The sequence below is a fragment of the Macaca fascicularis genome, chromosome 19 (genome assembly GCF_037993035.2).
Source record: "Macaca fascicularis isolate 582-1 chromosome 19, T2T-MFA8v1.1".
NCBI lineage: Eukaryota > Metazoa > Chordata > Mammalia > Primates > Cercopithecidae > Macaca > Macaca fascicularis.
Window position 1 is genome coordinate 64687412 of NC_088393.1, and position 12215 is coordinate 64699626.

At 50.7% G+C, this 12215-nt stretch overlaps 1 protein-coding gene across 45 annotated transcripts in view; it reads right to left on the reverse strand.

Moving 5' to 3' along the window:
• PEG3 (paternally expressed 3) overlaps positions 1 to 9791 on the reverse strand; it is a 31876-nt gene extending 22085 nt beyond the window's left edge. For 10 of the 45 annotated variants that reach the window (XM_065535048.1, XM_005590478.4, XM_074024904.1 and 7 more), the window contains exons 1-2: positions 9648 to 9791; positions 4645 to 4731 (exon numbers count right to left, since the gene is read on the reverse strand). The gene's annotated coding sequence lies outside the window, so the exon portion shown is untranslated. Of the gene's footprint in view, positions 1 to 1909; positions 2041 to 2571; positions 2607 to 4644; positions 4732 to 5568; positions 5593 to 9647 lie in introns of all 45 variants that reach the window. The other 35 variants (XM_074024902.1, XM_005590482.4, XM_074024909.1 and 32 more) reach the window with 7 other exon arrangements.
• Between the last annotated feature and the right edge of the window lie 2424 nt (positions 9792 to 12215).

The following is a 12215-nucleotide window of genomic DNA, read 5'->3' on the forward strand; positions in this document are numbered from 1 at the left end:
TTGGTTACTCAAGCATGCATTTCTAGAATTAGAGTTGGCCTTTGACGTTAGGAAAGGCCAATATAACCACTGCTGGCACAGAGCATCCCCTAAGAAATTAGGTATTTCAACTACACATTTCTGGAAAGCTAAGGCCACTAGGGCCAATGACAAACATACTTTGTTCTAAGTAAGTTACTGCACCCAAAAAACCAGCATCCCTCCTGAGTTTTCATTAAACAAGGAATGAAAACAAAGTATTTAGCAAAATGTTACATAACCATTAAGTCGTGTTGTCAAGAAATGTTACAGCTTTATTTTCTGATTATAAAAATAAAACACAGCACTACATTCAGGTTTTGACAAACCTGAATTGCAAATATGGTGAATTGCAAAACATTCACCATAGAAACTGCAAGCCACACCTACTGATTAAGTTTGTTGCTATTAATAAATCTTAAAATCTATACATATGTTGTTCTTACTGCAAATATTCCCACTTATGTGTACACAGAGAATGATAGTGTCCACACAATGGAATATAATGCAATTTTCAGAAAGCAAAGCTATAGATGGAGACCTTGAGTGTGAAATGTTTGATAAATGGCATGATCTCATGTATGTAAAAAATAGTTAAACATATGGTAGTACATACAAATTAAACTACATACAAACTAAACTGGAAGAAAACTCACATACACTTGTACTGACTATTTATAAAATAGGGGAAATCTATTGGAATAAATGATTAACAATAACAAGTCTGTTTCTTTTTCCAGCTCTATTTAAAATGTTATTTTAACTTCCCAATCAGGAAAAAAACTAAATATAAAAATGAAGTAAATTCAATGACTGTTTCCTAGGGGGTTTGTTTTCCTTCCTGCCCAGCTTGTTGCAGCACATCAGGCCCTCCCCTTTCCCTGCTGGGGTCCCCATAATACAATCTCCCTCTGACCCTTAAGCACTCCCACCGAGGGTACCCTGTGGTCACCATCTGTACCTCCCCTCTCCAGTGACTGTACCATGGAGGGGCTAGTAGGCATTAGGCTCCACACCCAAATCCTCACTTCACTGACAGCTGTCTAGCCATCATATGGCTCAAGACTGAACTCTGGCCACAGGGCAAATCCATCTCCTTCCTGACTTGAAGGTGGGCTCCCACACACCCCTCATTACTAAAGCTTCCACATCTCCCTCTGCTCTCTCTTCAGAGCAGGACTCAGTGTTAAGTAGTAGCCAACTGCAGTTAGCAGCACAAAAGGGCTAGCTGACTCTGGGCCAGGGGACAAAGAAAGGTCACCAACTTCAAGGGGAGGGAGGAGAGGCGCCAAGTGATGGGGCCACTGATAGAGGATCCCTCTACACAGCCAGGCAGGAAGAGTGCTTCTGGGAATCTCGCATTCTTTGATCTCCAAAGGATCTGTTCTTTAGATATCTACACATGAAACCTCTCTGTATACAGAATAAGCTTGGCGCTGCCTGCTGTAAGACAGCACTGCCAATTGAAGTCTGGATGGTGGTACTGATGCCATTCTTTGGATATTTTATGACACTTTACTTCTATTCCATTAAAATGAGTAGAAATTAAAAGCATGGATCTCACAATTAATATAATACATAATAAAGATGAAACTCATCAGGCATCCTTGCCATTAAGTCGGGGAAGATCTATGGCTTTAATCAGAGAAATGATGGGTCAGTGTTCAACTGAGCAGGGAAGAGCTTAATTAAAGAACACATCATGCACTAGAAAGCATCTGGGACCATGTGTGAGAAGAAATCCTGTGACTCCAGTTTGGCCTCAGGCTCCCACATCCCATCTGACGCAGGAGAAAATCCACCAAGTCTCCTTCAGTCTCATTTCCATTTACTTACTTTGGTCCCTCACCATAGTGCACCTAGATTCAGCCCCCTAACTCGTTCTACCTACCTCATTAAAAGGGGGCTGGAATTGAGAACTTTAAAGTCAGGAACCGAGGAGGTTACTCTCTTCGTCTCTCAGGGACAGCGTGGTGTGTGGTCGCCTCTCTCTTCTTGTTTGCTCCATTCTCCTGCCTCTCTCTGCAGACCGACATTCTCTACTTCAGCATGCACATGGAGTAAGATGCTATCCCAGCCCAGGCCTACCTCACCTCCCAGTTTAAATGCCTGACACGCAAGTGTCTTTTCATCCAAATTCTCAGTATGAAAGTGCATGCTACAGCCTGATTCCTTCTAGGGCAGTGGTTCTCAAACTCAGACGTGCAGAAGAGTTGCCTAGGGTGCTTATGAAACACGAAGCTACGTTTCCAGGTGGGATGACTCAGGAGGTCTGTGGTTCCCCAGGAAAGAAGCATTCCTACCACCACTCCAGGAGCTGTTCTTTGAGAACCACTGCTCTAAGGTATCCAGTCTGGTCCCATCACCTATGAATAAGGTACATGTGGGACACAGGGGCTTTAGAGGGAACAATTTTATATGGGAGCAAGGAGTAAATGACCACCAACTCCATCTCAAAGGCCACAACCTCCACCCTCTGGTCTGTTGGCTGGCTTCTCTCAGATAATCTCAACATCCTGGGCTTACTTCTACCACATTAAGCTTAGCACTTACCACACTGCAGCAAAATCTCCTTGTCGTTGTCCATCCTTGAGAGATTTCCCCAAAAGTTTAGAAAAAGAGGAAATAATATCTAAGAGTTCAGTCTTACGACCAGCACAAAATGGTTCGAGACAAATAAAGCTACTTTAAAGAGACAAAATGTCTTCCAGAACAGTATGAAATTATTTGACTATATTCTAATAACAATAATTGGCTGATCTTATTTTTTTTAAGGGGAGGGAGTACTAAAAAGTAGGCCACAAAGCATGGTCCATCCAACCATCCACAGGATAGTGAACAACTCTCATCAGACCTAACTCGAATGGAGTTTGGGGAGGGCAAGGATGTTAGATAAGGGGCTTGTGGTGTCTTGGTAACCCTAAGCAAGGGTTTCACTGTGACTACATGGCTGCACCAGGCTGTGTTACAAACCAGTGCTATGAAAGCTCACCCACATCCTCTTGGTTCTGATTCCACACTCACCAAGCAACCTTCTCACTATGGCTGTGTTTCCCATGTAGGTCTGCCCACAGGGAGAGAATCTGCTGATCATACACACTGCTGAGTACCTGGGTCCCTGCTACTGTTGATCTCCTACCATAAATTAATAAACCAGAATTGTGGGAAAAAGAACCTCCTGTTATAAGCCATGTTAGTACGGGTTTAAGTCTCTCGAGCTTAGTTAAATGTGGATCTACCAACACGAGCTCTCAGGCAAAGTAGGTTTCCAAGTCTCCACAGGGTTAAGCACCATAATGGATATCTTGAGCATTCACTGAGGCCAGGAATACACCAACCCATCCCAAGGGCCCACCTGGTCATGTTAGCTTCTCCCCAAGCAGTATTCCACCACCACCTTAGCCACCTATTTTGGTAAACACATCCTTACTCTTCTTGTGATGGGAGTAGTTTCCACTCAGTAGACACTGAGGCCAGGGATTATGCCTCTCACTTCTAGAGACTCCAAGCCTGGCATGATCCTGTCCTGGATCAGGCCCAGCATCAATGCTTGCTAACAAATAAATAGACAACCCCTGGCTATGTGCTTGCTTCCCTGTACCATGTGACTGTGTCTGCTCTGAATCAGTCAGCAGGCCATGAACAGAGAAAGTGAGTCTTGTGGAGTCTCCCTCCTATCACCTCTCAAATAATCTACCCACTTCGCTCCTCCCTGTGATATGACCACAAGCCAAGCCACCATCTCTCACCCAGGCCCAAGGTGGCCTCCTCACACCCACTGCGTCCACCCTCCCCTTCTGCACCCTGTAACCAGATGATCTTTTTAAAACCACAAATCTGATTATGATACTCCCATGGTTAAAAGGGCTTCCTGATGCACTTTAGGTCAAGCCCAGTTACTTACCACGATTACAAGTCTTTTCACAATGAAGCCGCAACTTACCTTCTTCCTACCTCAGTCAGATGCCACTTAATGACTCCCTTGCTCTAGGAATCCTGGATTTTCAGTTCCTCTCTCTCTGCATCTCTCAAGAACATCCCTGTCCCCTCTGCTGAGACTACTCTCCCCATGACACACACCATTCACACTCCTTCAGGGCTCAGCTTTAATGTTCTTGACCATCTCCGGGAGGCCCCTATGTGGCCTCTCCAAGATTAAGTCGGCTGTTGCTAGCAGATGTTCTCTTGCAAAAGTATAAATCAAACAATTATGTTTTCCACAGCTTTAATTCCCAAATAGACTAAAAACTCTGTGAAAACACTTCCTTTCCCCCATGGGGGCTATGTCCCAGTACCTGGCACAAAGTACACACTTGGTCAATATTCACAGACGAGTGGATGAATCTCTCATGCTTCTTTAATCACCAGGTAAGAGAAAAAGAGTAGGCCTGAAGCAGTAGCTGAGTATGAGAAAAAGAGGGAGAATACTGAAATGGATGGTGTGAGGCCAAGGAGAATTTCTAGGGAATACAAAATCCACCAGAAGAGTCTGGGTATTCTCAGAGGGCACAAATGGTGCTGGGGTGGCTATGTGGAACACGTGTGCAGTAGGAAGTGTCAGAGTAAGGAAGTGTGGTGGTCACTTCAAAGATGGATGTGGCACTGTGAGGAGGAAATTCAACTCACCTGGACCCAGCCACCTAGCGTTTGGACCTAGTCCCTCTTCCTCTCGCCAGTCGTCTCCAAGAAGGATGGAAGATCAAGAAGGCAAAGCTGTAGAGGAAAAGAAAATGTGATTCACCATGTTTATTTTGCAGTTGCTGGGTTCCTCAGGGGGGAACAACAGCACAACAGTTCCACATTTATCTTCTATGATGGCACAGGTCAAACGAGACCATAAATAGCATCCCATCTAGGATGAATGGCCATGGGTATAGCCCCCTTAGGCCATGTCACACCCTGGGATGTACTCATAGACTTTCTCCAACAAGGGTACATCAAAAGCATTCAAGTCAGTTTCTGGGGTGTCTTACAACCTTCCCTGCGGCTCTAGATTAAGGAATCAATTCAAGAACCCCATTTATGGCGCTGGCCATCCCTATGTTAGGACTGCTATCCTATCATTATTATTACATAATGATACTCTTAATCATGTGAAATATTTTAGGGTTTATCAACATGCTCTCAGTGGACTAGTAGGACATAGTTCAAGTCCCACTGCACCTCAGAGTATGTGTTCAATCAATTAGAGGTCACTGGGGGAAGGACCTTCATGATTACCGGGCTGGTTTATATTCCAAGAGTCAGGTGAGCATATTTTGGTGAGGTTAAAGAGCTTATTAAAAACTATTCAAAGGATGGGTGCAGTGACTCATGCCTGTAATCAGCACTTTGGGAGGCCAAGGCGGGCAGATCACCTGAGGTCAGGAGTTCGAGACCATCCTGGCCAACATGGTGAAACCCCTGCTCTACTAAAAATTTAAAATTAGCTGGGCAGGGTGGTGCGCGTCTGTATTCCCAGCTACTCAAGAGAGGTTGAGGTGGGAGAATCACTTGAACCCGGGAGGCAGAGGCTGCAGCAAGCCGAGATCGCGCTACCGCACTACTTGCCTGGGTGACAGGGCGAGACTTTGTCTGAAAAAAAAAAAAAAAAGAAAAGAAATGATGACAGGCTAGGAAGGCGTCATATGTGTCACTTTCCCTACCTCAAATAAAACAAAAGGGCTGACTTAAGATCTCCTTGGGTGGAGCCAGGGCTAGGTAAGTGAGCTCTAGGACTCTGTAGGAGAGCTAGGGCTGGGAGGTCCCCACCCAAACTAAGCTTTGGAAGCTGTGCAGCCCTCTAGCGGCTCTGCTCATGAACAGTTTCTCCCAAGGACCCACCCTACCTTTGGGGCAGCCCCTTCAAACACACCCCCACCTGCCCAGGGCAGCCTCCTAGTTCCAAGGCACTGCCCCTCCCTTCAGGACCACCTGCAGCCCTGAATTTTTCCAGCTCCACTTGTAGGATTTTGAGAGAAAATCCTTCACCACCAGAGTCTCCAAATCACCTAGACCCCAAATCTTAACCCACAGTGCACCTCCTCCATTTTCTCACTTAAAATCCCACCCTTCCCCAAATCTTTTAAAACTTCTGAGTTTGGCCTTGGACCTCACTGTCCCAAGGCTGCGCAGCTGAACTCGCCGGCTTCCCGAGGCCTGGCTTTGGCGCCCCCTGGAGGAACTACGGCGCCACCAGCCATGAAGGCGCGCTGCCCAAGACGGTAGGGGCAGGGCTCAGCTGGCACGCCAGTGCAGCCCGCGGTCACTCAGGAAGGCTCCCGCGCAGGCCCTACCCCGAGCCGGCAAAGATGGCACAGAATGAATGAACTAGGCTCTACGGCCCCGCCTACCTTGAAATCCCCTCAGCCCCCTCCAACAGCCCTGCTGTCACTCAAGATGGCGCCTGCGCAGTACGCTTCTGCTGCCCCCGCCAACGTCCCACACACACGGTACTAGGGTGGGCGGGGCTCACGCCCACTCCTACAGCCAACACAGTTGTCATTCAAAAATGGCGCCTCTGCAGTGCACCCGTCACATTGAATGAAGGCTGCTCCATCAGACAAGACACACATGCTATGGCCCCCCTCAATCACTCAAGACAAAGCAGCTCCTCCCTCAGGCCCGCACCTGCAGCCAGCCTGTCATTCAGGATGGTACCTGCACAGTACACCTTGGCTGCCACCTAATGGCCAGCCACGATGATGCCACAGGGTGGGCGGGGCCATGCAGCCCCCGGGTCACTCCTCTGCACCGGGCCCTACAGCCAACCCAGCAGTCATTCAAACCAGTGCCTGTGTAACTGCCCTCACGTGCCCCACTGCAGCCAAACACTGCGCCAGAGTGGACCAGGCTCGGCAGCTCCCAGTCACTGAGACAGCCCTCCCTCATGCCCGCCCTCGGGCCGACCCAGGTGTCACTCAAGATGGCGCCTGCGCAATCAACCTCGGGCGCCCCCCTGCGGCTAGCACAGACAGTACCGTGGAGGCGGCGGGGGGCAGTGGAGGTAGGGGTGCTCTCAGCCCTATCAGTCCCGAAGAACGGTCCTGGGCCCCTGCCCCTAGCCCTGCCAGCAGGGCGCCTGCGCAACCCGCCACGCAGCTCCCCCGCCAAGCCGCCCCCAGACACAAAATGGAGCCACACACATCCTGAGGTGAACAAAGTCTTGGTCAGACAACAACAGGGGAAGGGGTGAGCCTCTGACACCGTTAGCCAAAAACACAGCGAGCACGCTGACAACCGTCGCCGTCTCCTTGAGGACAAATGGCTCCGCGGCCGCTACGGCAAACTCTCTAGGCAGGTCTCCTGGCTCCCCCAGATGCGGGGACCCAGCCAGTCCCACTGGCAGAACAGCTCGGCGACCAGCACACACAACCCAACGGGCGTGGCACTCCACAGCTTTCCACCACCGCAGAGAAGGCAGCACAGCAGCCGCGGCCCCGCCCCTCCCTGTGGACAACCCCACACCTAGGCGGCAAACCGCAGCCACCCCCATCAACAATGGCGCCCGGGTGGGTGGGGCTTGAGACCATCATGCCCATGCCACCCGCAGCTACTTCAGCCTTGCCCGGCCACATCTGCCGCCAACCAATCTGGGCAACACCTGCACAGCAAACCTCAGCTGCCCCCATCAAAGATGGTGCCCAGGCGGGCGGGCCTTGCCTCGCCCAACCAACCAGGACAGTGCCTGTGCAACAAATCTCAGGCGCTTCCATTAAAGATGGCGCCCAGGTGGGTGGGGCTTGAACAAACCACTAGGTCCAATGCCACCCTGTCACTTCAGCCTTGCCCCGCCCCATCTGCCACCAACAATCAGAGCACCTGCGCAGTAAACCCCAGCAGCCCCTATCAAACATGGCACCTAGGTGGGCGGGGCCTGAGCAGATCTTCACATCCAATGCTACCCAGTCACTTCAGCCTTGCCCCGCCCCATGTGTCACTAACCAACCAGGGCGGCACCTGCGCAATAAACCTCAGCAGCCCCCATCAAACATGGCATCTAGGTGGGAGGGGCCTGAGATCGTCACATCCAATGCTACCCAGTCACTTCAGCCTTGCCCCGCCCCATCTGCTACCAACCAACCAGGGCGGCGCCTGCACAGCAAACCTCATCAGCCCCCATCAAACATGGCATCTAGGTGGGCGGGGCCTGAGATCTTCACATCCAATGCTACCCAGTCACTTCAGCCTTGCCCCGCCCCATGTGCCACCAACCAACCAGGGCGGCGCCTGCGCGGCAAACCTCAACAGCCCCCATCAAACATGGCACCTAGGTGGGCGGGACCTGAGATCGTCACATCCAATGTTATCCAGTCACTTCAGCCTTGCCCCACCCCATCTCCTACCAACCAACCAGCGCAGCGCCTGCGCAGCAAACCTCAACAGCCCCCATCAAACATGGCGTCCGAGAGAGTGGGGCCCGCAGCCCCCATCAAACATGGCGTCCAAGCGGGTGGGGCGTGAACAGATCGTCACATCCAATGCTACCCAGTCACTTCAACCTTGCCCCGCCCCATGTGCCACCAACCAACCAGGGAATCGCCTGCGCAGCAAACCTCAGCAGCCCTCATCAAACATGGCGTCCAACTGGGCGGGGCCTGAGCGGATGATTACATCTAAAGCTACCCAGTCACTTCAGCCTTGCCCCGCCCCATTTGCTGCCAATCAACAGGAACAGCGCCTGCTCGGCAAACCTCAACCACCCTTATAAAAGATGGCACCCAGTGGGTGGGGCTGCAACAGACCATTACAGCCAATGCAACCCAGTCATTTCAGCTTTGCCTCGCCCCATCTGCCGCCAACCAACCAGAACAGCGCCTGCGCGGCAAATCTCAGCCACCCTCAGAAAAGATGTCACCCAGTGGGTGGGGCTTGAGCAGACGATTACATCCAACGCCACCCACGGTCACTTTAGCCTTGCCCCGCCCCATCTGCCGCCAACCAACCAGGGCAGCGCTTGCGCCGCAAGCTTCAGCCGCCCTCCTTTAAGATAGCGCCCGAGAGGGCGGGGAAAGAAAACCCCTTACAGGCAGGACAGCCCTCAGCCCCGCCACCTTGGCGGCCTTCGCCCCTCCCACCACCACTGCGGCAAACAGGCCCCGCCCCCAGAGGGTAGCCGGGCACGCCAGCGCCGTGAGGCCGATGGGAGCCCGCAGGAAGGGGCATTCTTGCAGCCCCCAGACCCAGTCCAGGCAGCCCAGGGCTCCCGAGAGCCGCACTCCACCGCGGCAACAGGGATGGCACTGGTGTCTACCTTGCTGGACTCGCCGTGACAGAGCCCCTGGCTGTCTGCCCTAATGCCCCCGGGTTGCTGCGGTGGACCCCGGCCAGTCAGGAAGGCGCGGAGGACCCGCAGCAGCCCCTTAGACCCCGGCCCGCAAGATGGCGGCACCAACGCAGCAGCCCAGGCTGCGCCCACCCCTGCCCCAAAAACGCACCAACCATCCACAGCCCGGCCGCCACTGTGCCCACTCCCGGACTGGGCAGTGGGCGGCCATGTACCAGGTCCGCCGGACCGCCCTGCCACAAGGGTCGCTGGCTTGCCGCGGGGGTCTTGGGCTTGCGGCAAGACGGCCACTCCGGCACAGCACCGTCGTTACACCAAGGTCCGGCGGACAGGAGGTGCACCGGGCGGCCGAGGGCGCACTCACCTCACCTCAGTGCAGCGCAGCCTCGGGCGCGAACAGCCACCTAGCGCACCCACATGGCGCCTGGCGCCCGGCGGCGCCACCAGCCCAGGGTGGACATCTCTCGCGCCTCCCAAACCTCTCCACCCGCAGCTCCCAGGCTTCTGCACCGAGGTGCCGCTCGACGCCTCCTTGTCAGGGCTTCTCTGCAGAGGCGGGGCTTCTGTGCTAGCCAATCAGCAGCCTCGCCGCCCTCTCCGGGCCCCCTCACCACGGCCCTGTGGTGTGCCAATCAGGCTGCGGTTGCCACAGCAACGGCTTGGCGCGAAGGCTGGGGGCTGACGTCAGGGAGTGGCCGTGAGGGACCCCAAAGCCGGGTCTGGAAAAGGGGGGTGGGTTGGGTGGTGGGGGTGCAGCCCCCAAACAAAGAAATGGGGGTCGAAATGGAGGAAACCCTACTGAGATGCTCAAATGTAAAACCGCCGGAGAATAAAGGGACAAATGTACACAACTGTCTAAATGAAAACAATGAAAATCCTGGCCGCAAAAACATATACATTAACGTCTAAAGACCAACAGGGAAGACAAGACTTCTCCGCCTGGGACACATGAAAGACAGCGAGCTAATTTCCTTAATAAATGAAGAGCTCCTGGAAACCAACGAGATAAAGACTAAACCAAGCCAGAAAAAATGGGCAAAGGGGACAAAACTGGCAATTCGCAAGAAAATCCAAACGGCTGGCCGACCTGCGAAGGAAACATCACGACCTATTTGCATAAAGAAATGCAAACCTGAAACACCGGGCACGTGCGGTTTATGGGAGCGGGCAGTCTCACACACTACTGACTTGTTTCCCACCAGCCGTCAATACAGACCTTCCACTGCGTGAGCCCACTACATTGCCATTTAGTAAAACAGCGAGAAAATGAGAGATAAAAATAATGAGGTAGAGTTGGATGGGATTATTAAGGACCGAATTCTCAATAGATTTAGTGAAATATACAAGTTACTGAAGTTTGTAGAAACGAACTGGTAAGTAAGTGTTTTCTCATATATTTGTTTTTTAAGGATAAACCCAACTACAGGTAAAACTGCTGGAAGGGTAGGCAAGAAATTGTTAATGGGTTACTTCTAGGGACAAGGAATGTGGGGTGGAAGAGGGATTCTTCCCTTCTGCCATCCATACTGTGAATTTCCTTGGCAGAAATACTTATCTCTTCTCTGGCAGTAAAATCAATGAATTACTAAAAGTTCACTAATATACTCTTTGGTCCAACTATTCCACTTTCAAGGAACTAAAAAAGCAAAGGAAATACAGAGATATACAGAAGATTCTATACAGAGATATTCACGGAGCATCATTTTTATCACCAAAACTGTGCTCCATAGAAAAGAATTAAACTGTATTCTGGTAAATTTACACACAGCGATTTTAAGTGGCTAATAAAAATGCTGTATGATTTTAACTTTAAAGGAAAAAATCTGCAAGATGTGGTTAATTACCAAAAGGTGTTTACCTAAGGAGCACACAGACTTTAATACCCCAAATTAAACTTTGATTATACTCAAGGAGTTATCAGTGATTGCTTGCTACACTGAGAAGCTGCTTTACGTGTTTTAGATTCCCTAGACCATCAACAGTCTCTTTTCGCCCGGCAGTGCAACATAAACATAATATATGAATGAAAACACTGTGCTTATGAAAATACACATTCAAAACAAGTTCCCAGCAGGAAGACTGAAGGTGACTGTGGCAGTACCCTGACTTAGGTTAGAGATTTTCAAATCTGGCTCACCTGGAGAGCCGTTAAACAATGCGGGTTCCCAGTGTCCCACAGAGATCTTTGTTTTTCAGGTTCCCAAGGGATCCTAATGTCTGGTTTAGGTTTTGTAGGTGATTTTAACATATTTTAAGGATTCCGTCATCCCCCTCTCTCCTCAAAGGCCTCTATCTGCAATACCAGTTTCTCTCTGGATCCTGAATCGTTAATTTCCACCAGACACCACATGCTCTCAGAGCTCCTGCAGTTACCACTCCTTTGCTCAGCACCTCTTGGCCCTGAAAATGCCTCCTGATAGAGCAGTCTACTGTCGCTGACTCAATGGTCTTACCATACATTCTCTCCTGCTAACATATATGCCCCAAAGGCTTCCATCCCTTCCAAACCCACTGAAATTGCTTGACAAATTTCAGCAATTCCTTATGTGACCAAGAAACTTGCTCTTAATCTCACTTTATCTCTCAGTAATACTCAACATCCTCATTAAAACAAGCAAACAAAAACAAAATCGCACGCTATCTTATTTTTGGTGACAATTACATGGTCCTGGTTTCCGCCCCCCTATCAGTGGTCTCTTCTCAGTCATAAATGGCTTCTGCTCTGCTCACCATCTATACACTGGAGGGTCTTGCCTCAGAACTTAGTCACTAGTCTTCTCCATCAATGTCCACTCCCTAGGTAACAACCCTTCCCTCCTCACCTAGTCACATAATTTAAATGCCACCTGCATACCAATGGTTTCCAAATTCCAATCCTCTGTCACAGGACGGTCCACAAAAGTGCAGTCTTTTGCTTGGAAACTGACTGATC